Source organism: Hermetia illucens, chromosome 6 (assembly GCF_905115235.1).
Source record: "Hermetia illucens chromosome 6, iHerIll2.2.curated.20191125, whole genome shotgun sequence".
NCBI classification, from domain to species: Eukaryota; Metazoa; Arthropoda; class Insecta; order Diptera; family Stratiomyidae; genus Hermetia; species Hermetia illucens.
In genome coordinates, this window is record NC_051854.1 from 37,805,268 (window position 1) to 37,829,655 (window position 24,388).

General features: G+C 45.3%; 1 protein-coding gene and 1 long non-coding RNA gene across 2 annotated transcripts in view; both read left to right on the top strand.

The window, feature by feature from the left end:
• LOC119658574 overlaps positions 1-11,158 on the top strand; it is an 82,978-nt gene extending 71,820 nt beyond the window's left edge. The window contains exon 2 of the long non-coding RNA XR_005250246.1: positions 11,113-11,158. This is a non-coding gene — a long non-coding RNA (uncharacterized LOC119658574). The remainder of the gene's footprint in view (positions 1-11,112) is intronic.
• A 363-nt stretch (positions 11,159-11,521) lies between these two features.
• The window catches only part of LOC119658572 (ras-like protein family member 10B), a 161,338-nt gene continuing 148,471 nt past the window's right edge, over positions 11,522-24,388 (top strand). The window contains exon 1 of the mRNA XM_038066020.1: positions 11,522-11,644. The gene's annotated coding sequence lies outside the window, so the exon portion shown is untranslated. The remainder of the gene's footprint in view (positions 11,645-24,388) is intronic.

Here is a 24,388-nt window from a genome sequence, read left to right on the forward strand (position 1 = left end):
TTTTGGACGTATGAGGCTATTCGGCCTAGCAAAATACCGGAGAATATCCTATAGATGGTACTCAGCAGGGTGATACCTCTTAAATTGCTGCATTGTGTGATAACTCGCCTTTTTTATGCATGAGACAGATAATGCCTCGTTGCCAGTCATGTCACTGATTCACTGTCCCCTACATTGAGCACAAGTTGATAAAACAGTTGATGTAACTGGTCGCCTCCATATTTAACTAATTCGGTTATAATTCCATCGGCTCCTGGTGACTTATGAATTTTTAGCCGATGAATTGCACGGACTGTTTCTGCTTTTCTTTGGGGTGGCAGTATTTGTCCGTCGTCTTCAGTTGGCGGGACCTCCAACTCGCCGATGTTCAGGTTATTCAGTACTTCATCAAAGTACTCACCCCATCGCCCAGTATGCTCATTCCGTCGTAAATCAGATTTCCCTCTTTGTCTCGGCAGGATGAGCATCGAGGTATATAAGGCTTCATCCTGCTGACTTGTTGGTAAAACTTCCGCGCCTGGTGCGATCGCTCTCTGTACTTTTCTAGTTCGCAGGCTCGTTAGTTCTCCCAGTCTTGCTTTTTCCGACTGTAAAGCCGCTTCTCCGCTCGATGGAGTTCGTGATAAGTCTCTGCGCGTGCCCGCCTTCTTTGAGAATGCAACATTACTCGGTATGGGGCATTCTTCCGTTCCGTAGCTAGCTTAAATTCATCGTCAAACTAGCCGTTCCGATTTGTTTTGCGACTGGGGCCAAGTATGTTTGTAGCCGTATCAAAGAAAACGTTCTTCTTCTTGGTTGTGAAGCTTATTTGTCGATGCTTTTTCTCTAGGATCTCTATTGATTGTGGTTATTGCGGCATCCATTTCCCCCTTATAGCTGTTGCGGAGGGCTGCGTTATGGATGGCTTCGCGATTCACTCTTACCTGATTGTCAGAGGGATTGTAGGTGGTGTCGTAATTCGAGCTCTGAGCACTATGCCAACGAGATAGTGGTCCGAGTCTATACTGGCCCCCCTATATGTTCTGACATTCACCAAAGCTGAGAGGTGGCGGCGTTCGATCAACCTGTGTTTAATTTGGTTGAAAGTGGCAGAGTTGTTAAATCAACCTTATACTGGAACAGGGTATCGGCTAGCTGCTCAGCAACATTCGGTCCGTAGAGGGATCTCACGTTCCATGAGAAAATGCGCAAATCGTTAATTTGTTGTCGTTGTAAAATCCATCCTGTCCGGGGCTCCTTTCATGGCTTCGTAACATCGGTTTTCCCAAGAAGAGTGTGTGAGAATTACATCATAAATTGAGCCCCTTGAGCTTTTCTCTCCTCTATCATTATTATATCGGTCACTGCTCCCAGGAAATATCAGGTCTTATCCCTTGTAGAGCCTTTCCTAAATGCAAAACCCGGCTAAGTAGTCGCTCTCATCCCCATACTTTAAGGGTCAGTGCAATACCACGAATCCTTCTTATCTCGTACTATGCGAATGTGGAGCAGCCTACCATCTTCTGTCTTCCTGTCTGACTACAACATTAAGATGTTTAGGCAAGGAGGGCATCACCACTTCGTTCATGCTCAACCCCTTCCCCCTTCCAATCCCTAACTTCCTTCCTCCTCGCCAAAGCTTTGCGATAGTTTTATATTACCAACAGGCATCCCCTGAACTTTGGCATCATTACGAAAACAAATTGGAAAACCGGAAAGCTGGACGCTTCAGATATGAAAGGTATTGTGTATTTCTTATATAAAAACATTTGAGTGTGCATTTGCCCATTAGTACGTAGCACGTAATATATGCCTCTATTATGTGAGAGTATCCACTTTGGGGTGATATTGACTTTTATAATCTTGAATTTGCAAGGGAAGGACAACTTCGACCTATTATAACTTTGTTAGTAACAGTGCGATTTCCACCAAACTTGATAAAATCTATGCGTTATAGCTTACATTACTGCAATTTTGCGATAATAGGATGAACTTAAGAGTGGTTCTTCAGCCAATTGCAAAAAATTATAGTCTTATACTGTTATTAACTTTATTTGAAAGGATATCGGCGTGGAAGGAGCCGAGGTACCATATAGTGGCAGCCTCCTGATTTTTCTTAAGATTTCCACTTGGGTTATTTCTGAGAAGGAGCCCGTTATTCACTTAGCTGCTACGCCCCACCAAGCTTTACACTGCCTGAGTTTTGAGACCTGTTATACGATCTTGTTCACAACGCAAGGGGGCGAGGTCCAAAGGTGATAGCCGGTGAGTGAGGCAGCAAAGTGGCTAACGCAAGGGGCCGTGCTAATTAGAAGCGTTCGTCCAGTTGGATGTAGTTCTGGCCATGGATCACTTATTGGAAAGGGGGAACTGGTTCAATTGCACAAAGGACGGAGTCACAAGGCAGGAGACCCGCACCCCAGAAACCGAAATCCAAAAGAACATCAGGATGGTCTGCAAAAGCGATGGATGACAAACATTCATGGAGCTGTGGCTAGACCTGCCAAACAAAGTAGTCACCTCCACGGACAGAGCTCTCCATGTTACACAAAGCATCTCTAGAGCATGTTGCGCGTCAATGCCTAAGACATGTCCATTCCCCACTAGAAGATCCAATTATTGGTGGAATAGTGAACTTGGTAACTTTCGATCGATTTGCCACACAGCCAGACGAACGGCTCAGAGGGCAATAGGTAGGATCGATCAAGTGTAAAAGGAGCATGTCTATAGGCAAGCTCGCAAGAACCTCAAGCTCGCCATCCAGCGGAGTAGGGGGAATGTTTTAAGGAGCTCTGTTTGGAAGTGGCCATAAATCCGTGGGGCAGCGCCTATAAAATCCTGACAGGACAATTCAGAGGCCGATCATCTCCTCAGATTACGTGCCTTACTCTTGTTGAAAATAATCCAGGGATTATTTCTCCAGAAATAGGGGAGTACTGACATCTTCCAGCGTTCCCTGAATGTGACGCTGATTCCACTAGTCACCAGAGACAAGCTGCTGGAGATCTGCAGTCAAATAGGCGACAGCAAACGATTAAGACCCTCAAGCTTGCCGTCAAATGTTGATCGGATATGTTCGCGGAGGTGTTCGAAACGTGGATGTCCGAGGTAATCTTTCCTGCACCCTGGAAGCGGCAGAAGCTAATGCTGCTGCTAATGGCTGGCAAACGTCCAAGGGAACCGTCCTCCTATAGACCCATATGTCTTCTAGACACGGTGGGGAAAATATTGGAGCGGGTTATTTATAATAGACTACTCCCAGTCGTCGAGAGCCAAGGGGGCCTTTCAGATTGACAGTATGGGTTCCGTAAAGCCAAATCAGCCATTGATGCATCAAAATAGTTACTGGCTTGGCCGAAAATGCAATTCATGGAAGGGGTTGTACCAGCAAATATAGTGTGGTCGTGACCCTGGATGTGAGGAATGCATTCAACTCGGCCAATTGGAACCTTATCGGAAAGTCTATGGAGACGATTGGTGTTCCCACCTACCTAACCGCTATTATCGATAGCTAGTTGCAAAAGCGGGCACTCTGGCATAATACCAATGATGGACCCAAGGAGTGCGTGGTCTCCGCAGATGTCCCGCAGGGCTCTGTACTGGGCCCACAACTGTAGAACATCATGTACTTAACCTTCCGGCTCCGGAAGAGTAGTGGGTTACGACGATGATATAGCACTAATTGACGTTGCAAAGCATCTCGAGAATGCCGAATTGTACTCAAGCGAAGCAATCAGTGTTATTAAGGCTTGGTTAGAGAGTGCTGGACTGGCACTCGTGGAGAAAAAGACGGAAGCGATCCTAATCACTAAGCGCACAAAAGAAATTACGCCTGCATTTGAATCGGAAATCGTATTATCACTTCCAAGCCGGCCATCAAATACTTGGGGGTGATGATAGACGGAAAACTCAATTTTAAGCAGCGCCAAAAGCGTACTTGTAAAAAAGCGTCAACCACATGTATGGCTCCGGCAAGGATGATGCCGAACGCAGGAGAATAGCGGCATACTCGCGGGCTGCTCATAGCCAGGGTGGTGAGTTCTATCATGCTGTATGCACTCCCAGTTTGGGCGGTTTTAGTGGGTAACAATTCCACACTCTGGCGTGCCCAGCCCGGAGTCTTTTAAAGATTTCCACCTTTTTAAAAGAAAAAGACAGATACAGATAGACAGACAGATGGTAAACCGATTTTAATATGGTTTTGTTTTACACAAAACCTTAAAAAGGTCGAAGCTGTGTTTTCACAAGTAATATGAACTGTCGCGAATGTGGAAAATCTTTCATTATCTAAAGTAGCTGGCTTGCGATTTTCTTTTTTTCCCTAATTCTGAATTTGAATACAAAAAGAGTTTATTGTGGAAATGTAGATACTTATCTCATTAATTTTCATATTGTACTCGCCATTATAGTTACATTGTTGTTAGATAAGAGATTATGTACAGGTTCTGGAGCATGTGTAACAAAAATTCTGAAAACTTCGTATTTAGACTCCAGAAATCGGAGATATCAATTATGAAGTATTCTGTTGAAGTTGATAACAATCTGATTCTGCCATAGCTTCATCAATATTTGTTGATTGCGTCATATCAATTTGTCAATCCGAAATTTTTCAGCACACAGAGCTTTATGTTTATGCTTAGCTTTGTGAGGGGTTGTTAACATATCTGTTACATACATTGATAAAGTCATTTACATAAGGCAGAGAGTGGTTGGTTAGTGGAAGCAACTCAGCACTTCTGAATAAGGAATTTTGGCCCTGTAGCTCCAGGAGGCCCCATATCTTCCACGCCAACCATCATGTAAATCAATCCCATTAGTTAGATCCAGGATGTGCTCAAGTACTCCATGTTTTGCAATATATCCCGCCGACACATTTTCGGTAACAATTCATCATTTTGTTAAATGTTATTAAAGACCGTGTCAAGGTATTCTCCCTATCTTTTGTTTTGCTCCTTTCCATTGTCGCGTCTTTCCGCGGAAACGCTCTATGTCGACATCGTGCTTCAAAAGTTGGCACTTTCCCCCAACCATTTCGTGCACCCTGGAAGAGGCGTAGATGGAATCCAGGATAAATTGTCACGCTGTCATAAATATCTCCCATAGCTTGCAGAAAGGAAACTTTCGCTGTTCGAAATTTAAATTTGCAACCCAGCGATTTCAGAATAAGGAGGAAGACAACAGGACATGCGAGGGAGGAAACGGGAACGTTCCTTTCGAGGCTTGCGACGAAAGTGGTTGGTGTCTATCAACCCTGAGACGGTTAGAAACGGCGAATGGGGCAATATTTTGTTAGGCAGAACGAAGAGTAGGCAGACGAAACTTTTCGCTCGCCGCACCTTTATCACAAAATGTCGATTTTCATATGACGTAGAACAGGTGAAGCAATACCTATATAACTAAGAATATGAAAATGTCGTCGAGGAGACTTGGCGATTTTCTGTTTTGCATAACACAAACGATTATTCAATTTCAACTTCTTGGCCGAGTAATTGCATTTGCAATTATAATTAGTAAATTTCGCTTAGAGTAAGTGGGATGCTAACAAGTTGGGTGTAGACGAGGTTTTTGAAATTTCAAAATGACGGAGAGAACTTTTTTCGGAAAACACTATTCCTTGTTTCAATAAGTATATGTTTACGAAAGAGCTTATTTAGTCTATAATCACGTCATTTATTTGGATTTGAATGATGCCACCAAGAGCCACCCCCGCACTTATCACGTTAAGTGTAATTACGCCGGTTATTGGCAATGTAATATTAAGTAAGAAGGGGGGCACTACCCTGCGAGCTGTGTACGAGTCCGCACTTTTTGCCGCGGTTCGTATGTTGTGTGCAAGCACGTGGTGGTGGTGGTTATGTCGAAGCACACTGTGGACGATAGGACCCTGTCACCCCAGGAGTTGTATCCTGGCCCTTAATGGGTCCGCCCCCTCCGGATAATGAGAAAGACGCTTGTGCAAGCCGGACATCTCCGAAGCAGAAGAAAACAAAAGAAAAGATTACGCATCGGTATAAACGGCTCGCATCTCCTTAGGGCATGCCGAATGCGGAACTAGTAACTCATGAACCAGGAAAAGTGGCTTACCAGCAAATGGAGCAACTTCTTAAGGAGAATCACGATTCCCTTGAGATAAAAAAAAAACGCACTGCCGTTCGAATCCGATGCTATCAACGGACCCACAGCCTTTCAATAATCCAGAGGAAAAATTCCCTTCTCACATCATTTCCGCGGACCCAGCAAGCACGAAAATTATTACGAATAAACTGTATCCTGTATCGCAAACACAAGACCTTCGTCACCCGACTTATTTGGTTGCCTAGTCCGAAATTGAATACGAATCGTCAGAGACGTTACCTAAAGAAGGGAACCATCCCTTCTTTACATACACAGCACTCCACAGCAAGCAAGTGAATCTAGTCCTCCGTGGAAATTTTAATATACTCCCCTCAAGAGATGAACTCCATCGTCTAGGAATTACCGAGACAACTAACGCCCGCCCATACGAGACGAGGACAAGCCGTCGAAACGCAAAACCTTTGCACCTCTTCTTTTTTACCTTTTCCCCCAAATTTGAGCAGTTCAAATGTTCAAAGCGCAATTTGCAACGAATTGGACACGGCGCGTCCAACTGCAATCTGCCCTATCGTTCTGTTAAGTGCAACACCCCACATTGTGGGTGCCTGTGCTCCAAAAAGCAAGGAGATAACCCCACTTGCATCAACTGCGGGAAAAACACGCATCCGACAAGATATCGCAACTATCCCATGTTTGTACAAACTCGCGCCCGCCAAACGCAATTAGTTCTTCCTTCCAAACCTTGACCCACTGCTCTCACCAGACCAACTTCTCAACCCAAACCCTCACAAACATTTCCTGCTCCCAAAATCAAGTCCCACCCTCTTTCCCATGCATCCATAGCTAGGAATGCTACTCGTCCCACAACAGCTTCCGATCTAAAGACAAAGATTCAGGCCGCACATCCACATCCACCTTCCAACTTGCCACCTAACTCAGCTTCTCTCTGCCCACTTATAACATCCTTTCCTCTCCAATGGAGAAGCGGCTAGTGTTACTCTTCTTCCTCTGTTAAGTCTCCCCGGAAATGTCTGCTAAGGTTGTGCTGCTGAATGTCAACTCAGCGGTCAGCAAACAGAAGCGTCATGAATTAACTAATTTACTCTCCACTCATAATCCTGAGTTTCTCCTCTTCAACGAAACTAGACTTAATCCCAGACAGTTCTAAATCCCCAATTACACAATATTCCGCACCGACTGAACTGTTAACGAAGGCGGAGGAACTGCCATCTTGGCAGCAACTCCTCTTCAAGCCAAACATATTTTTATCCCCACAATAATCGCCCCTTCCCTTGAGGGAACTGTCGTCTTCACCTACAGATCTCCAGAATTCTGCGCTCTAACCGAGCGCTTAACCCATCCGATATTACGCACCTAACCCACCACCTCTGAAGACTCTCAATTAACCAAAACAAACGTATTGGTTGGCTAAATCCCCCTCCCTCCCATCAAACGACCGTACTTCCATCATTCAAACATGCAATCCTACATGCACCTTTTCCTGGTAAGCAACAATCTTCTTACTCAGTCCTGTGGCACTACCACTCCCGTTGATCTTCCAACCATCCCAAGCTTCAGTGATCACAATGGTTTTGTGCTGTTCATTAATGCTACTCAAAACCTAACCCAAAACTCCTTCCTAATTATGCGGTAACTAATGGGGACCTCCTTAACCGCCAACTCGCAGACAAACTATCCGCAGTCATCCTCCCCTCCCTCCTATCCCCATCCCAGGTTCACTCAACTGCACAAAAGTACTCAGAAATCGCTCAAGATGTTTGCCGCCCCTCAGGACCTTTAAACTACCAAGAATTAATCACCCTCCCTACCTAAACCCTTAGTCTCATCAAGAACGTAGCTAACTTTACAGCCACAGATAATCTCCGCGCTTCCATCATCATCAGCAAGGGCGCAACAACCGGTATCTGGTCTAAGGCTACCTTAGTAAGGAACTCCAGACACCCCGGTTTCGGGCCGAAGTTCACCAATTCGATATCCCTAAAAGCTTTCTGCCGTTCTGACCTACGCCATGCCTCCTTCTCAGGCTCTTATAGACTTTCCGGGCTGGATCATCCTCATCCGTACGGATTAAACTACTCGCCCACAGTAATCTGTTGAGCCGGATTTTATCCACAACCAAACGATCGCGGTATCGCTCATAGATTTCGTTGAAACAGTTTTTGTAAGTTAAATTAGGCGCTGTTGGGAGCGTGCGCTAATTTCATCGTCGCAGCTGTTATCAGTTTTTCGACCGTAGTTAGGATTATTAGGGTTATCAACGGTCTCAAATTTGTAGTCTCCTATCTTTTTTTGTTTTTGTTTGACCAGTGTGATTCGATATTCGCTCTTTGATTTTTGGCCTTGATGTTGATACCATGTAGTTCGTCTTGCATTCATGAATAGGCTGCACGAGATTTCACGCCGCCAGCTCCATCAGGATGAAAGTAGACAGTACATCTCGGGGCGTTCTTCCAATAATGACAATATCATCAGCGTCGGCCAGTAGTTGGGTGCACTTGAGGAGGACCGTACCCCTCGCAATTACCTTAACTTCAGGGATCACTTTTTTTAGGGCCAGGTTAAGGAGGACATATGACAGGGTATACCTTTTTCGGAGACCATTGTTGATGTTGAATGGTCTCGAGAGTGATCCTGCTGCTTCTCTATGGCCTCGTACATTGGTCAGGGTCAGCCTAGTCAGTCTTATCAATTTCGTTCGCCGTGTACAGTTTTCTTGGCTTCGCTGTCATAGGCGGCTTTAAAGTCGATGAAAAGATGGTGCAACTGATGGCCATATTCCAGCAGTTTTTCCATCGCTTTGGTATGGGCCAATGATGTTCTGAACGTATGGGGCTATCCGGCCTAGCAACATAGAGGAGAATATCTTATAGATGGTACTCAGTAACGTGATACCTCTATAATTGCTGCACTTTGTGATATCTCCCTTTTTATGTATGAGGCAGATAATGCCTCGTTGCCAATCGTCAAGCATTGATTTGCTGTCCCATACCTTGAGCATAAGTTGATGAACCACTTGGTGTAACTGGTCGTCTCCATATTTGACCAATTCGGTTGTAATTCCATCAGTCCCTGGCGAATTATGGTTTTTGAGCCGATGAATTGCACGGACTGTTTCTTCCATACTTGGTGGTGGCCGTATTTGTCCATCTTCTTTAGTTGGAGGGCCCTCCTACTCGCCAATGTTCTGGTTGTAGTTCATGTCTGAACTCAGATTTCCTCCTTTCTTTCGGCAGGAAGAGTATCGAGGTGTGTAAGTATTGATCCTGCTGACTTGTTGGTAAAACTTCCGCGCCTGGTGCGGTTGCTCTCTGCACTTTTCTAGTTCACAGGCTCGTTGGTTCTCCCAGGCTTCCTTTTTCCGTCTGTGAAGTCGCTCCTCCGCACGACGGAGTTCCTGATAAGTCTCCACGCATGCCTTCGTCATTTGAGGACGGAACATTACTCGGTATGCGGCATTCTTAATTTCCGTCGCTAGCTTATATTCATCGTCGAACCAGCCGTTCTGACTTTTTTTTACGACTGTAGCCTAGGATTCTAGGTAGTTTTGCTGCTCAATCCTGGAGCACCATGCCAACGAGATAGTGATCCGGATCTATATTGATCCCCTATATGTTCTGATATTCATCAAGGCGCGAAAGACTCGCCTTCATCCTTCTCCGTCTGCAGCTTTTCGTTAAAAAAGTAGTTACAGCGGTCACCACGTGCAAGTGGAGATAGGGTTTGGTAGTAGAGCTGTTGATGTTGGTTCAGCAGGCGTTTCCCAGGTTTTATGCTACATCGTGTGTACCAATCCAAATTTCGTCCTGGAACCTATACTACCCTTTGACCACCTTAGGCTCTTCACTATTCTGTGGGCTTGCTTTGTGTTGTTGCTCGCGATGCTGTCGTTTATTTTTTTCTTAATATTTGATTAGCTCCTCGTCTCATCTCTGCCTCCTGGCACTCATTATCTAACCATTCATATTTCCGGTCACGGGCCCTTTTTGCACGAGCCTTTAAAATTGGGCACCTGTAGACACTTTTTATCATGTGGTTGGACGCACAGTTTCCTCCTCGATATGATCTCACATCGAGGATGCTGGATGACCGTCCATCTTTTGGTGGTAAGAACGTGGTCCATCTGGTTGAAGGTAATGCCGTCTGGGGACGCGCATCCCCTTTTGTGAATGCGCTTGTGTGGGAAGCATGTCGATTTTATAACTAACTTTCGGCTACTTCCATAGTCAATGAGACGTTGGTTGCTATTACTTGATATGCCATGGAAACTGTGCCCTCCAATAGCTCCTCGATGTGTCTCCTCCTTCTCAACCATGACGTTGAAATTTCCGAGCAATATCTTGACGTGATTCGGAGGCAATGAGTCGTACATTAGAATTCGTTTTCTTAACTACTAGAACCCTGTTCCTGTACTTACTGGCCTGTCGAAGTAGTTCTTTGGCAGCACAGTGATCTAATTTTCCCGGATCCAAGAGTGTAGTCATTGATTCGTGGTTTGCGTGGTCATCCTGTTTCTGTAATGGTTGATTTTTTGGTGGATAACAGGTTGGTGGGCCCATTGCTCCGAACCCCCAACCCGGAGGACCAAGTCAACTGAGTTTGACCCCCTTCGACGAACAGGTGTGATCAGGTAGGATGCAGTATTGGAAAAGTTATCTCAACTAAGCTGGGCGTCCCTCTCTACTTTTTTTCCACTTTTTCTCATCATCATCACTGATTCTTTTACTAAGGATTGTACTAAACACGTTGCTTCAATCCCTTCTCCTTTACCTGTCAATTTGCGCTTCAGATTACTGTATGACCGTACTGGATTTAACAGCTGCATTGCTCGGTTTTCAATTATAGAATGTAAAGGGAGGGACATAATTCCTCCGTTCTCCAAGCTTAATGTGTATTTAGATAGTGTTTGCATCTGTCTTTCATTGAGAACGATCTTTATGTCATACAAGCGGATATTTTTAATTTTTTCAATTATATTATAAATACCAATGAAACTTCCAAGCATATAAAACACTTTTGTTTTCTCTTCTATATTTACAGATGTTTGTATCAAGGATACAATAGGATCTACCGCAATTTTTACATTTGAAAAAAAAAAACATGAGCGAATTGGCACCAATATGGTAGCATTCAAAAGCGCCTACGTAAGCCATATTGTACCCAGGATTAATTTTGGAGATTCAACACATACCACGCGTTGTAGACCAAACATTTTATAAAGTTCAAAAGTGTTCGTTTTGTACAGTTGAAGGACCAAATAAAAATTTTGGATATTGCCAGAAGTATCTTCGGGCGAGTTCGTCATTTCCTTTTTGCCATTGTGCACATTATGTGGACGAGTCGAAAAGGTTCACCAACAAATTCACAAAAAATATTACTAGAACCGAGTAGTTGTGATTATGCAGGTGGACGTGCTACGAAAATTTCATTCGCTATGGAAATTCGAATACAAAACAAGTGCATTTCAGCATAGCAGATCACTCTGGAGGGTTCAGAGCCCCCATGGATACAGGGCCCCCTTAAAGCAGCATTTTTGGGGGCCTCGAGCGTTGGCAAAACCAGCATTTTACAGGTTAGTGGACATTTTTTTGTGTTTTGAATATTATAATATTATTATTATTCTGTTAAGGGAAAGTCGCACCGCGTCCTTGAAGAACTATTGTGCCCCTTTTACTGGTTATAGTGTACCTGTTGATCATAGTATCTCAAGCAGGCCAGTAACCGTTAGGAACTTTAGTATGTTCCCCACTTCCAGAAGTTTCAGCTTTGCATCTGGTATTAAGTGTTCTCTCAGATGTATCGACCTACTTTGTACAAGTGCCGGACACTGTCCCAGGACGTGCACAGAGGTTTCGTCCTCCTCCTCACAGAACCTGCAGGCAGTGTCCGTAGATATCCCTAGCTTCCCTAGGTGGTAGTTCAGCCGGCAATGGCCAGTGAGAATTCCCACTATGATTCGGAGGTTCTTTTTGGTGAGGTTTAAGCAATCCTTTGTACGCATGGGTTCGTATCCCCCAATAAGCACCCTGGACTGCTCCAACCCTGGTAGGCCCGCCCAATATAGTTCCCTCAACCGTTTCTCTTCGTTTCTTAGATTCATAGCCATGAAACCGTTTCCAATTCTACAGAAGGGTTTTGCTCCCTTCTTGGCTAGTTCATCCGCTGCCTCATTGCCTTCCAACCCAGCATGGCCTGGAACCCAAAGTATCCAGACCTTGTTGGACGAGCCGAGTGTATTCAGTCTCTTAAGGCATTCCCATACCAGTTGCTGGTTTAAGCCGTATGTCGCAGCCACGCTCTCCCAGTTTGCCTTGTTACTCCAACGTGTTTCAAACTTCTTATCGAAGTGAAACCTCGTTGTCATGTTGTCCCTCGGTATCAGTAATTCGGGATATCGCCTAGAAAGGATATCAATCTTCCTTCGATTTAGGCAGCTCCCCGCCTCACTCATACTACCGGCCATCCTGAATATTGATCTCCTTGCCTGCATCTGCATGTGCAGATGGAGAGGGGTTAATCCCAGAAGGACCTCCAGGGATGCCGTTGGGCATGTCCTCATTGCCCCACTGATACACACGCAAGCCAGCCTTTGGAGTTTATGTAATTTCCTGGCTTGTGTGCTGAGTTGGGTTCTTTCTGCCCAGATTACCGCTCCATAGGTAATCATTGGTTTTACTATTGCAGTATATATCCAAAGTAGTATCTTCGGGCTGCAACCCCATTTTTTTCCTGCTATGGATCTGCAAGTCATCAGAGCCCGCGTGGCTTTTCGACAAGTGTTTCCGACATGTGTCTTCCAGAGTAATTTTTGGTCTAGCGTGATTCCCAAATATTTGACCTCTGTTTCTCGTTTCATCTCCATATCATGTAATGTTATGGCTTTCAGGTGATCCAGCTTACGCCTCCTAGTGAATGGTACTATGGTGGTTTTGGTTGGGTTGATCCGCAGTCTCACCTTCCTGCACCAGGCACTAGTAACCCTTAATCCAGTTTGGATTCTATCACATAGGCTATCTTCATATTTGCCCCTACAGATTAGAACAATGTCGTCCGCGTAGCCCTGGACTTGTATTCCAGTATTAGTTAACACGTCCAGGAGTTCATCCACTACCATATTCCACAACAGCGGCGATAGTACTGCACCCTGTGGACAGCCTTGAGTGGTGTTCATGATAATAGAATTTGTACCTGTTTGTACCTCTATTTGTCTGCTTTCTAGCATTTTGTCCATCCAGAGTGCCAGGGTGTTTCCCATTCCTTTGCGGCTCAGGGCATCCTCTATCTCTGTGTGCGATGTGTTGTCGAATGCTCCTTCGATATCCAAAAACGCGCACAGTGCAATTTCTTTTGTTTCTATGACGTCCCGTAGTGCCTCTGTTAGATGATACAGAGCAGTTTCAGTTGACCTTCCTGCCCGGTAAGCGTGTTGACAGTGATGTAGGGGATTACGCTTAGAACGTTAGTTCTAATATAGTTGTCTATGATCTTCTCCATCGTTTTGAGTACGAACGATGTTAGGCAAATTGGTCTGAAAGATTTAGGGTGAAAAGGATCCTTTTTACCCGCCTTCGGAATAAAGACCACTTTTGCCCGTCTCCATGCCCTTGGCATGTAACCCAGTGCTATGCTCCCCCTTACCACCCTCAGAAGAGACTCTAAGATGATTCCTAGGCCTCTCTGGATAAGTGCTGGGAAAATGCCATCTACTCCGGGAGATTTCGTTGGTTGAAAAGTTCCCACTGCCCATCTTAGCCTAGCTTCTGAGCATACCTCTTTTGCTAGTTTCCAGCTCTCTTTCCTTCCCCTTTTATTCGTTGTTGGGGTGTCAGGCAGATTATTGTCGCCTGCCGCCGAGGGGTAGGACCCCGGGAAATGAGTTCTGAGAAGCAGGTGTACCCTGTCCTCCTCATTCTCGGTGAATGTCCCATTTTCCTTTTTCAAGCAGACAGAGGATATTCCCCCGTCTTTGGCTACAGCCTTGTACAGCCTGGTTGCTTCTGTGATCTGTTCAATCCCTTCACAGAATTCCCTAAAGCTGTTCCGTTTCGCTTCCCTGATCGCGTTGCTATACGCAGTCAGTGCATTTTTATACCTCCGCCAGTCCCCGGTTCGTTTTGGCCGGTTAAAGAGTTTTCGTGCCTCGGTTCTCATTCTGGCTAAGTTCCTGTTCCACCATGGTACATCCCTTGATGACTTGACTATCTTGGCCGGACAGCTGGCCTCATATGCGTCAATGACGATTGTGTTGAGGTCTTCCACCACCGTTTCTAATTCCAATTCGCTCCTGATGTCACCGCCCCCTTGAAGGTGGGCAATGTTGTTGCTCAGGTGCGTTGTGTAGTATTCCCAATCCGTTCTCTTGGGATTCCTTATTATTCTTTTTATTTCGGAGTTACCCTCAATGTCGAATCTGATTATCCTGTGATCAAACATTGAGGGTTCATCCGACATCCTCCAATTACGGACCATCCCGTTCATTAGGGTATTTCTTAGAGTTATATCGAGTACCTCTTGTCTGGTGCTGGTCACAAATGTTGGAGTGTTCCCTGCATTGTATATTTCTAACTTATTACTAAGAATAAATTCGAGAAGGTACTCACCTCTACGATTAGTGTCACTGCTTCCCCACACTTCGTGGTGGGCATTAGCATCGCAGCCGAGAAGAAGTGGTAACGCCCTCTCCTCGCAATACTCCGTCAGCTTTGCGACTTGTTCCGGTGGAGCCGGCTCTCGTCTCCTGGGAAGTATCCCGATGCTACAACTACCTCTCGAGTGCTCCTCCCGGCTTCCAATGAGGCTTGGATAGCCACAAGGTCCCTGGTTAAGAACTCTGAAAGACATATGTATTTTAAATTACGTTTGAGAATTATGCAAGCTCTTGGTTTTTCACAAGAGAAGTCCCAAATTACCTGCATGTCTCCTCCTTGCAGACCGGGAATCTGCCCCCGGTACACCCAGGGCTCCTGAGCCAGCACTATTCCAATGTTCTCCTTGGAATTTGCCCTTGCAATCACTGCAGATGCAGCTCTCGCATGGTGGAGGTTTATCTGGGCTATCCTAGTGCTGGCCATTGGCTCCGTTATTGTTTGGAGCTCTTCTCCACTGTCGGAGTGTCACCCTCCTCCTCCGACATGGTGCTTTCCTGCGCGTCGCTGTCCACCCCGAGCCCTAGGAGTCCTAGGTCTAGGTTGTCCAGCTTCTGCTCTTCACTGGGCAGCAGGTCTATTTCCCTGGTTGATCTAGTTCTTTCCGCCTCTATGGCTTCCGCGACTTCTTCAGGGACCTCGGTAAGTTTTCCACCCGATGCCTCCTCCGAGGTCTCTTTCCTTGGCTTTTCCTTGTGCACATGCACGGGTATGTTGCCAAATCGGTAGTTGATATAACAACTCCGACCTTTAATTGCCTCCAGCGATCGGTCATCTACCCCGATCGTGAGGAGTTTACCCTTTCCCTCCACCTTGCTTCTGAAGACTCTCCATAGTCGAGTATGGAGATCTTCGTTCTGAGCAATTAGGAGTCTCATAAAGTCTTCCGTTACTATTGCCGCGGCCTTTGGGAGAAAAACTGTCACCATGTGGGCTCCTGGTATATCATCTCCAGCACATGTTGACAGTTCCACCCCTTTCCAGCCTGGCAATCTAGGAATTATGGTTCTAACCCATTCTGCGGTACCTTCCGTCGCGCAGTCCACCAGTATAAGGCCTGGTCGAAAGCGTATCCCGGTGAACACCAGTTTCGACGTCCAACCCTTGATCATCTGCTTGACGACAAGTTCCTCAATGATTTCCTGTTCCTCCCGAGTGAGTATTTGCTCGGGAAACCTTTTTGGCAGTATGGCCAGCCGAATGCCCTTGACCGCACTAGCATAGCTAATGCCGGGCTTCCTGCGTCCTGTCTTCATTCCTGACCTGCCCGGGTTTTCTCCTCCCGTGGGTTCAGGTCTGGGTTTTTTGGGAGCATTCTCTTCATGCGGGCTGATCTCTGCTGCCCCCCTTTTTGTCGGCTCCGGTAGAGATGGCTTAGGTCTGTCCTGAGCCTTCTTAAGGGCCTCTTCTGGTTTCAGGCCTTCCTTCAGATAGCGCAGGTACCATTTAACCCCGGCGCCACTCCTCCTGACGTCTGTTATATTTATCTCGGACGTGCTTTTGCTGGTCCCTGCTCTTTGAGCAGTGGTGTTCGTTGGCTGTAGTCCACGCAGTATACCAATGCTCACCTTGGATCCACTGCTTGACGTCGCAACTTCTCCCTTCTTGGGTGTAGTCACCTGGCTTTCAGTAATTCGGAGACGTGCCTCCGCCTGATTAATCAGTTTTGGTGCGGTACGGGGCCCCGCTTTTTTGGTTTTTGTTTTCTTTTCTAGTTTTGTACTCATTTGATTCCCACGAGTATGGGGGTTAAGAGGTCCGCCGTGCCATAGCCCCCCGTAGCACGGTAAGATCTAACTTACTCACTGAGGCGACTAGGTATCAGTGAGGCTCCATTCGAATACAGTCAGTTACCCCCGACTGCAGACTATCCAATGGGCACGGTTCGCATGACACCCTGGATTGGGGGAGGTGTTTTTCGACTCCCCAGTCTAGATCCGTAGCGTTTTGTTAATAGTAGGGTCACCTCGTACAGGGTTTGGCTATCACCACTCACTAACGGTCTTGGTAGACGAGAGGCTTGGCCCCTGAAAAGGCACACACCGTCCCAGAGGAGAGACAACTCATCCTTAGAGAAAGATAGGTTGGCCTCAGGGAGCTATGTTCCGCATCAGTCTATCCTGCAGTGCACTGCTTGACCTCGTGTTTTGAATAATATTTTGTTATATTCCATAACATTATATGAAACGAGCCCTCTCTACTTAATTACGACCTGATATTAAAAGTATCTTAAGGGGAATCTATATTTTTAATTGTAAACGCCATTCGGCAGCCACAGGGCAATGAATTACCTTATCCTCGTGACAGGTTCATTGTAAATTATAGCGATTTGAAGACAATTAACAAAATTGCCTTTAGGATCATTTGTGAAGTATGAATACGAAAATCTGCTATTCCAGAATAGTATCTGTGCTTTATATCCACTAAATGGTAAACTCTCTGTCAGGAGCTAAAATTATGGTCATAAATCACGCAATGAGGACGGAAACACCTCATCTGAAAAAAGAGAGCCAACCGACAGCAACATAACATAAAGAAAATTCACACGAGTACCATCTACTTTAGATGTGATGTCTAAAGTACTTGGTAAACTTTCCCTTTCTGAAGGAGGATATTCTGGAATATGTAGGTCAGGCTGGAAGCAAACTTTGCACATTTATTCTCATTTTCGATGTATATCGTCTTCAAGTGCTGTATTTTGTTCACTTAATGACAAAAGATACACGTTTGTATAGACTGAACGATATCGACATGATTTATTTGGAAAATTTTCACAATTTCCTGAATTGCAACAAAATGTGATATGAAAACAATTTATTTATTCATTTTTCTCTCTCTAGCTTTTTGCCTTGAACTCAGTAGAAACAATTAATATTGTAGCAGAAATTTTCCCGGAAAGCATTCAAAGGTAGATGATGGCTGTGACCGCTAATCGCGTTGAATATACCGATTTTAAAATGGAAAATTTGCCCAACGCTTCAAGGGAAAGGTTTGTAGGTACTGCGGACTGAGCGTGGTCACTATGTGTACCATCGACACAAAACGCCCAGAAAAGCCCCAGTGCTTTATAAGGTTATAAAGTTGGTCATGTTTAACCTTCTTTCCTCCCTTGGAAACGGATATAAAGTCTGTCGCTCCCTTTTTCCCGCCAACTCTTTCTCCTCCAGGTGCTCTTCTCGACATGGCTCCACGTTCCCTCTTATCTGTCCTTTGTATACTCTGTCGGATCCAAAGATCCGCGTGTGCAGGTGCTACCAGGGCTCTGCAGTTCTGCCCGGCAAATGCACTCAATGTACTCTTGCATCTCCTCCCTCTAAACCTCCCCATTAGATACATTGAAGCGTGCAGTGCCGTCAGCCTACGGGAGTTCGGATTGTTGACAGCCAAGCCTTAGGCCATTGTAACGTCCTAGGCGGAATACATCTGGGCATTCCACACGGGCCATGTCACACGCAAGCTGAACTTCACGAGAAAGTTTGCTGCGGACTTTCTAACCAAAAATGGTCGGTGAAGTCGGTGCAGAGGATTTCCTGAATACACACAGTGTATCCTAATAGTATGGTCTTCCAGGTTTCGCCAGTGTATTTGAGATACTGGAAGCCTGTCGATTGCTGGGTTATGATCCCAACCCGAAACGTAAGATAGCCATTCTTATCGACAGTGAAGCGGGCATTCAGGTCTTGTACTCGGCGACGATATCCTCCAGGTTGGTGGGGCAGCGCAAAAATGAACTGAACAGTATAAGCAGGACTTCTTTTGCGATTGCCCAGGTCTAGCTAGAGCCAGGTTATGGACATTAGGTTAACCAACCTTTGGGGACCTTAGAGAGATTCTTAGCCGCACGGTGAGAGCTATTTTCTTCCGTGAATGCCACGGACGGACTTTGAAGATCTGAGCCATTTAGACTCGACTTCCTTGTATCATCAAAAAGGTACACCACGGCGCTAATTGGGCTTCTCACAGCGGTCACTGATACCTACCTACCCCATACTTTGTCGCAGTTTGCCTTGGAAATTTTGTATATCCCGGACTTACAACTTAGTCGATTTATTCCTTCGTTGACCACAGAAGAGATTTGAATCGGTTGTTTCAACTACTGAAGATGTTATCCAAACCATGTCTCCCCAGTTTTTGCTTCAACAAAAGTAGATTTGGTTAGATTCTTTTTTTGAGCTGTTGATTGGCGTAAGCTTCGTGAGCGCTCGCTGTTAAAGAGTCCTCTTCTGTTTGTTGACCCAATTACTGATGGTTTGGTCGGGGTTGCGTCCAGTCTAATGACACAAAAAATGTGTTTTACATTTTTCACCACGCCTTCCGAGGCTATGTATTGTTGAGCGTGCGCCGAAGTGACTGGCTTAAAAAAAAAGTGGTAACTGCACCTTTCGGACTTCAGGGTAAATTCGATATTGGGAGAGTTGAGCGTGTTGTCGTGTTGTCTTTTTCAATGTTGGAGTAGATGTTGACCACATACTTTTTCCAAAATTTGACAACCAATCTTATAGTGGAGCCGCCACTTTTTTGATCGAGACACTCATAAAAGTGCCTGGACATTAAAAGACACCCTGATTTCGTGTTCCTTCAGCTTCCTAATCAACTGAAGGGCCTAAGATAAACCGCTTGAATTCTTGATCGTCTGGTTTGAAACTGCATTTCCATATTTTGGAATTACTTCACTACCCGCTTGGTTATTTGATGCTTGAAAGACACTTCCGCGTATAAGATTTATGGTTATGAATTTCGGGGAACCTTTTATTCCTAGGAAGATGAGATTTTTAGTCTGTTGTTTCCTAAAATTGGCCTCTGATAATTTTGTCCGCTTGTTTTACATTTGGTCATGGATGATCCCGAGTTTTCTATAAGGTCCCTTATAGGGCTTGACTTTCGTCCTGTTGTCGTAACCCCCTTTGTCCAATTTAAGTAGTGGTACATATGGTAAGAAATGTAAATAGGACAATTTTAAATTTCTTTCCCGATTTGAACCCCAACACTAACGAACGCGGCAAGTATTAGGTTGTTGCACATGAAATGGCCGATTTGGCAATCAAGTGAAGTTAGTTGCAATTTTACCGTATCAAACCACCACCAGTTGGCGCTGTTGGCGTCGGATAATGAAGTGTAGATACTCCTACATTTAATCAAAGAGTCATTTCAGTTTTGACCATCGTTGTGATAACAGTGAATAAAAAGGAAAAAAGGATGGAAAAGAGCCAAGAACGTATACTTTTTCTGTATGAGTTCAACCTTGGTCACAAAGCAGCGGAGGCGACCAGGAGCATTAACAGCGCATTTGGAATTGATATGGTAAGCGAACGAATCACACGGCGGTGGTTCAAAAAATTCCGGTCAGGAGACGTAAACCTTCAAAGGAAGCCACGTGGACATCCAAGACCATCGACTGACAACGACGTGCTGCGTTTGCTAGTTGAATCCGACACACGTCAGTCTATGAGAGACATTGCGGAGAAACTGGCTGTACACTATTCGGCAGTTTTCCGGCACTTGCAACAACTTGGAAAGGTGAAAAATCTCGACAAATGGGTTTCGCATGCCCTTACAGAGCAATACATGGTCCTTCGAATGGAAATTTCTTTACTCTCCCGCAGCAAAAGCGATCCCTTTTTGCACAGAATAGTGACATGTGATGAAAAGTGGATATTATACGGCAATCGTCGCCGATCAGCACAATAGCTAGATGCTGATGAGTCACCAAAACATATGCCGAAACCGAGCCTCCATCCGAAGAAGGTAATGGGAAATGTTTGGTGGTCTACAGCTGGAGTTGTCCACTATTCTTTTTTGGCACCTAGAGAAACGATAAATGCACAAAAATACTGTGCCCAACTCGAGGAAATACACCAAAAATTGAGTACACAACGACTGAGATTAGTCAACAAAAACGGTGTGATGCTCCTTAACGACAATGCACGACCCCATGTATCCAGAACAACGGTTCAAAAGTTGAACGAATTGCAGTATGAGGCTCTGCCTCATCCACCATATTCACCGGACCTTTCGCCAACCGACTACCACTTTTTTAAGCATTTGTATAATTTTTTGGCGGAAAAACAATTTCGGAACGAAGAGGCTGTCAAAATTGCCTTCGACGAATTTATCAACACCCAATAGTTGGAGTTCTACGAAACTGGCATACGTGCTCTTAAATCTCGCTGGGAGAAGTGCTTTGAATCGACTGGCACATATTTTAATTAAATAAATAAATTTTTGTAAGATTTACAGTCGTTTCAAATTTTAGTACCAAAACGGCCATTTCATTTGCAACAACCTAATATATTGAATATACCACTCTTAAAGTGGGATATTTAACAAACGTCTCAGAGGAATGGTTTGCAAGTACCGCAACCAGACGGTCGTGGTATCGCCCAAAAATTCTTCGGACGATTCTTCTTTTGAATGCAATCAAGAGCTCGCAATTTTCGTTTTCTAAAAATCCAGGTCTCTGAGGAATACATGAGGACTGGTTTTTGGCGCTCGCGTTGCCACCATATACTTCGCCTCGCCTTCATTAATATATAGCCCGAGCTCTCGTGCCGACTGTTCGATCTGGATGAAGATAGACTGTACATCCCGGGTTGTTCTTCCCATAATGTAATATCGTCAGCGTAGGTCAGTAGTCGGGTGGAATTGAAGAGGATGGTACCTCCCTCATTTACATTGGCATCGAGAATCGTTTTTTCCAGGGCCAGGTTGAAGAGGACGCATGATAGTGCATACCCTTGTCTTAGACCATTGTTGATGTTGAATAGCCTTGAGGGTGATCCTGCTGCTTTTATCTGGCTTCGCACATTGGTCAGAGTCAGCCTAGTCAGTCTTACCAATTTCGTCGGGATACCGATACCGGGATACCCCAACTCGTCAATATTTTGGCTGTTAAGCAGCTCATCAAAATACTCAACCAATCGCTCCAATATGCCCATACTGCCAGAAACCAGATTTCCCTCTTCATCTCGGCAGGATGAGCATCAAGGTGTGTAAGTCTTTATCCTGCTGACTTGTTGGTAAAACTTGCGCGCCTAGTCAGGTTGCTCCTTGTACTTTTCGAATTCAAAGACTTGTTGGTTCTCCCAGGCTTCGTTTTTTCGTCAGTGAAGTCGTTTCTCCGCTCGCCGGAGTTCGTGATAAGTTTCCGCGCGTGCCTGCGTCCTTTGAGAATGCAAGATTACTCGGTATGTGGCATTCCTCCGTTCCGTTGAGCTTACATTCATCGTCGAAGCAGCCGTTCCAACTTGTTTTGCGACTGGGGCCAAGCATGTGTGTGGCCGTATCAGGATAACGTTTTTCAGGTGGTTGTGAAGATCATTTGTTGACGGTTTTTCTCCAGGACATCTGTTAGCCGCGGTTATTGCGGTATCCATTTTCCCTTATAGGTGTTATTATCATCATCATCGGCGCAACAACCGGTATCCGGTCTAGGCCTGCCTTAATGAGGAACTCCAGACATCCCCGTTTTGCGCCGAAGTCCACCAATTCGGTATTCCTAAAAGCTGTCTGACATCTTGACCTATGCCATCGCTCCATCTCAGGCAGGGTCTACCTCGTCTTCTTTCTGTTCATAGATATTGCCCTTTTAGACCTTTCCGGACTGGATCGTTCTATTGAGCCGGATTTTATCTACAATTTGACGGTCATGGTATCGCTCATAAATTTCGTCGTTATGTAGGCTATGGAATCGTCCATCCTCATGTAGGGGGCTAAAAATTCTTCGGAGGATTCTTCTCTCGAACGCGGCCAAGAGTTCGCAATTTTTCTTACTAAGAACCCAAGTTTCCGAGGAATACATAAGGACTGGCAAGATCATTGTCTTGTACAGTAAGAGCTTTGACCCTATGGTGAGACGTTTCGAGCGGAACAGTTTCTGTAAGTTGGATAGGTTGCCAACAACCGTGCGCGGATTTCATCATCGTAGTTGTTATCGGTTGTAATTTTCGACCCTAGATAGGAGAAATTATCAACGGTCTTAAAGCTGTAGTCTCCTATCCTTGTTCTTCCTGTCTAACTATTGCGGTTTGATGTTGTTAGTTGGTTGGTTTTTAGTGCTGACATTGCTACCATATACTTTGTTTTGCCTACATTGATGTGCAGCCCAACATCTCGCGCTGATCGCCGCCTGCTCGATTTGGATGAAGGCAGTTTGCACGTCTCGGGTGGTTCATCCCATGATGTCGATATCGTCAGCATAGGCCAGTAGTTGGGTGGACTTAAAAAGGATCGTACCTCTTGCATTTACCTCAGCATCACGGATCACTTTCTCGAGGGCCAGGTTGAAGAGGACGCATGATAGTGCATACCCTTGTCTTAGACCATTGTTGATGTTGAATGGTCTTGAGAGTGATCCTGCTGCTTTTATCTGGCCTCGCACATTGGTCAGGGTGAGCCTAGTTAGCCTTATCAATTTCGTCGGGATACCGAATTCTCTCATGGCCGTGTACAGTTTTACTCTGGCTACGCTTTCATAGGCGGCTTTAAAGTCGATGAATAGATGGTGCAACTGTTTTCCATATTCCAACAGTTTTTCCATCGCTTGCCGCAGAGCGAAAATCTGATCTGTTGCTGATTTGCCTAGAGTGAAGCCTCTTTGGTATGAGTCAGTGATGTTCTGGGCGTATGGGGTTATCCCCATCGTTCCGACTATTTTTGCGGCTGGGGCCAAGTATGTTTGTGGCCGTATTTATGATAACGTTCTTCAGGTGATTGTGAAGATCTTTTGTTGATGCTTTATCTTCAGGATCCCCGTTGACTACGGTTACGGCGGCATCCATTTCCCTCCTCCCCCTAGGCGTCCACATTAGATACGTTGAAGCGTGCAGTACCCTCAGACTAGGGGAGTTCGGATGCTGGGCAGAGAAGCCGTACGGCTATTGTAACATCCGAGACGAAGTTTCTATGCCACGCGCAAGTTGAACTTCAACAAAGACTTTGCTGTGGACTTCTTAACCAAGGCAAAGTGGAAGACTGACGGCATGTTGCACGGCAATAACATAGTATTCTTCACCGATGGATTAAAAATGTTCTATGGAGTCGGTGCGGGGGTTTTCTTCAATATACACAGTGTATTCAAGTCGTACGGCCTCCTAGGCTTCGCCTGTGTACTGCCGATATTGGAAACCTGTCGGTGGCTGGGGCATGATCCGAGCCCGAAGTGGCCATTAAGGCCGTGTACTCAGGGACGACATCCTCCAGGCTGGTGGGGCAATGCAGAAACGCACTGAATAGTTTGAGCGGCACGCTCAAGTTACTCTTCTCTGGGTTCCCTGTCATAGGAACATAGAGGGGAATGAGTGGGCTAGCGGATTGGCCAGGCGGGGCTCTGCACTTGGCAGTCCTTCGGCGGGTTCAGTCGGTGTCCCGCTGGCGACTATTTAGCAATAATGAAAAAAAAAGGCAAATTTTATTTTTTTGATGCCGAATAGTGAGTTTTTTATTCCTCACATACCGATATTTCGAGGACCAGTTGCCCTCTTCCTCAATGAGTTTTTGTCTAAGACAGAGGAATAAAAAACTCACTATTCAGAATTAAAAAATAAAATTTGTCTTTTTCTCCATTACAAAATAAGCCGGAAAAACGACACAACCGAAAAAATGCCTATTTAGCAGCTGCGGACCTCATATGGCGTAGGGTTACCACCTGTTTCAAGCTAGTTAGGATTTGGCAC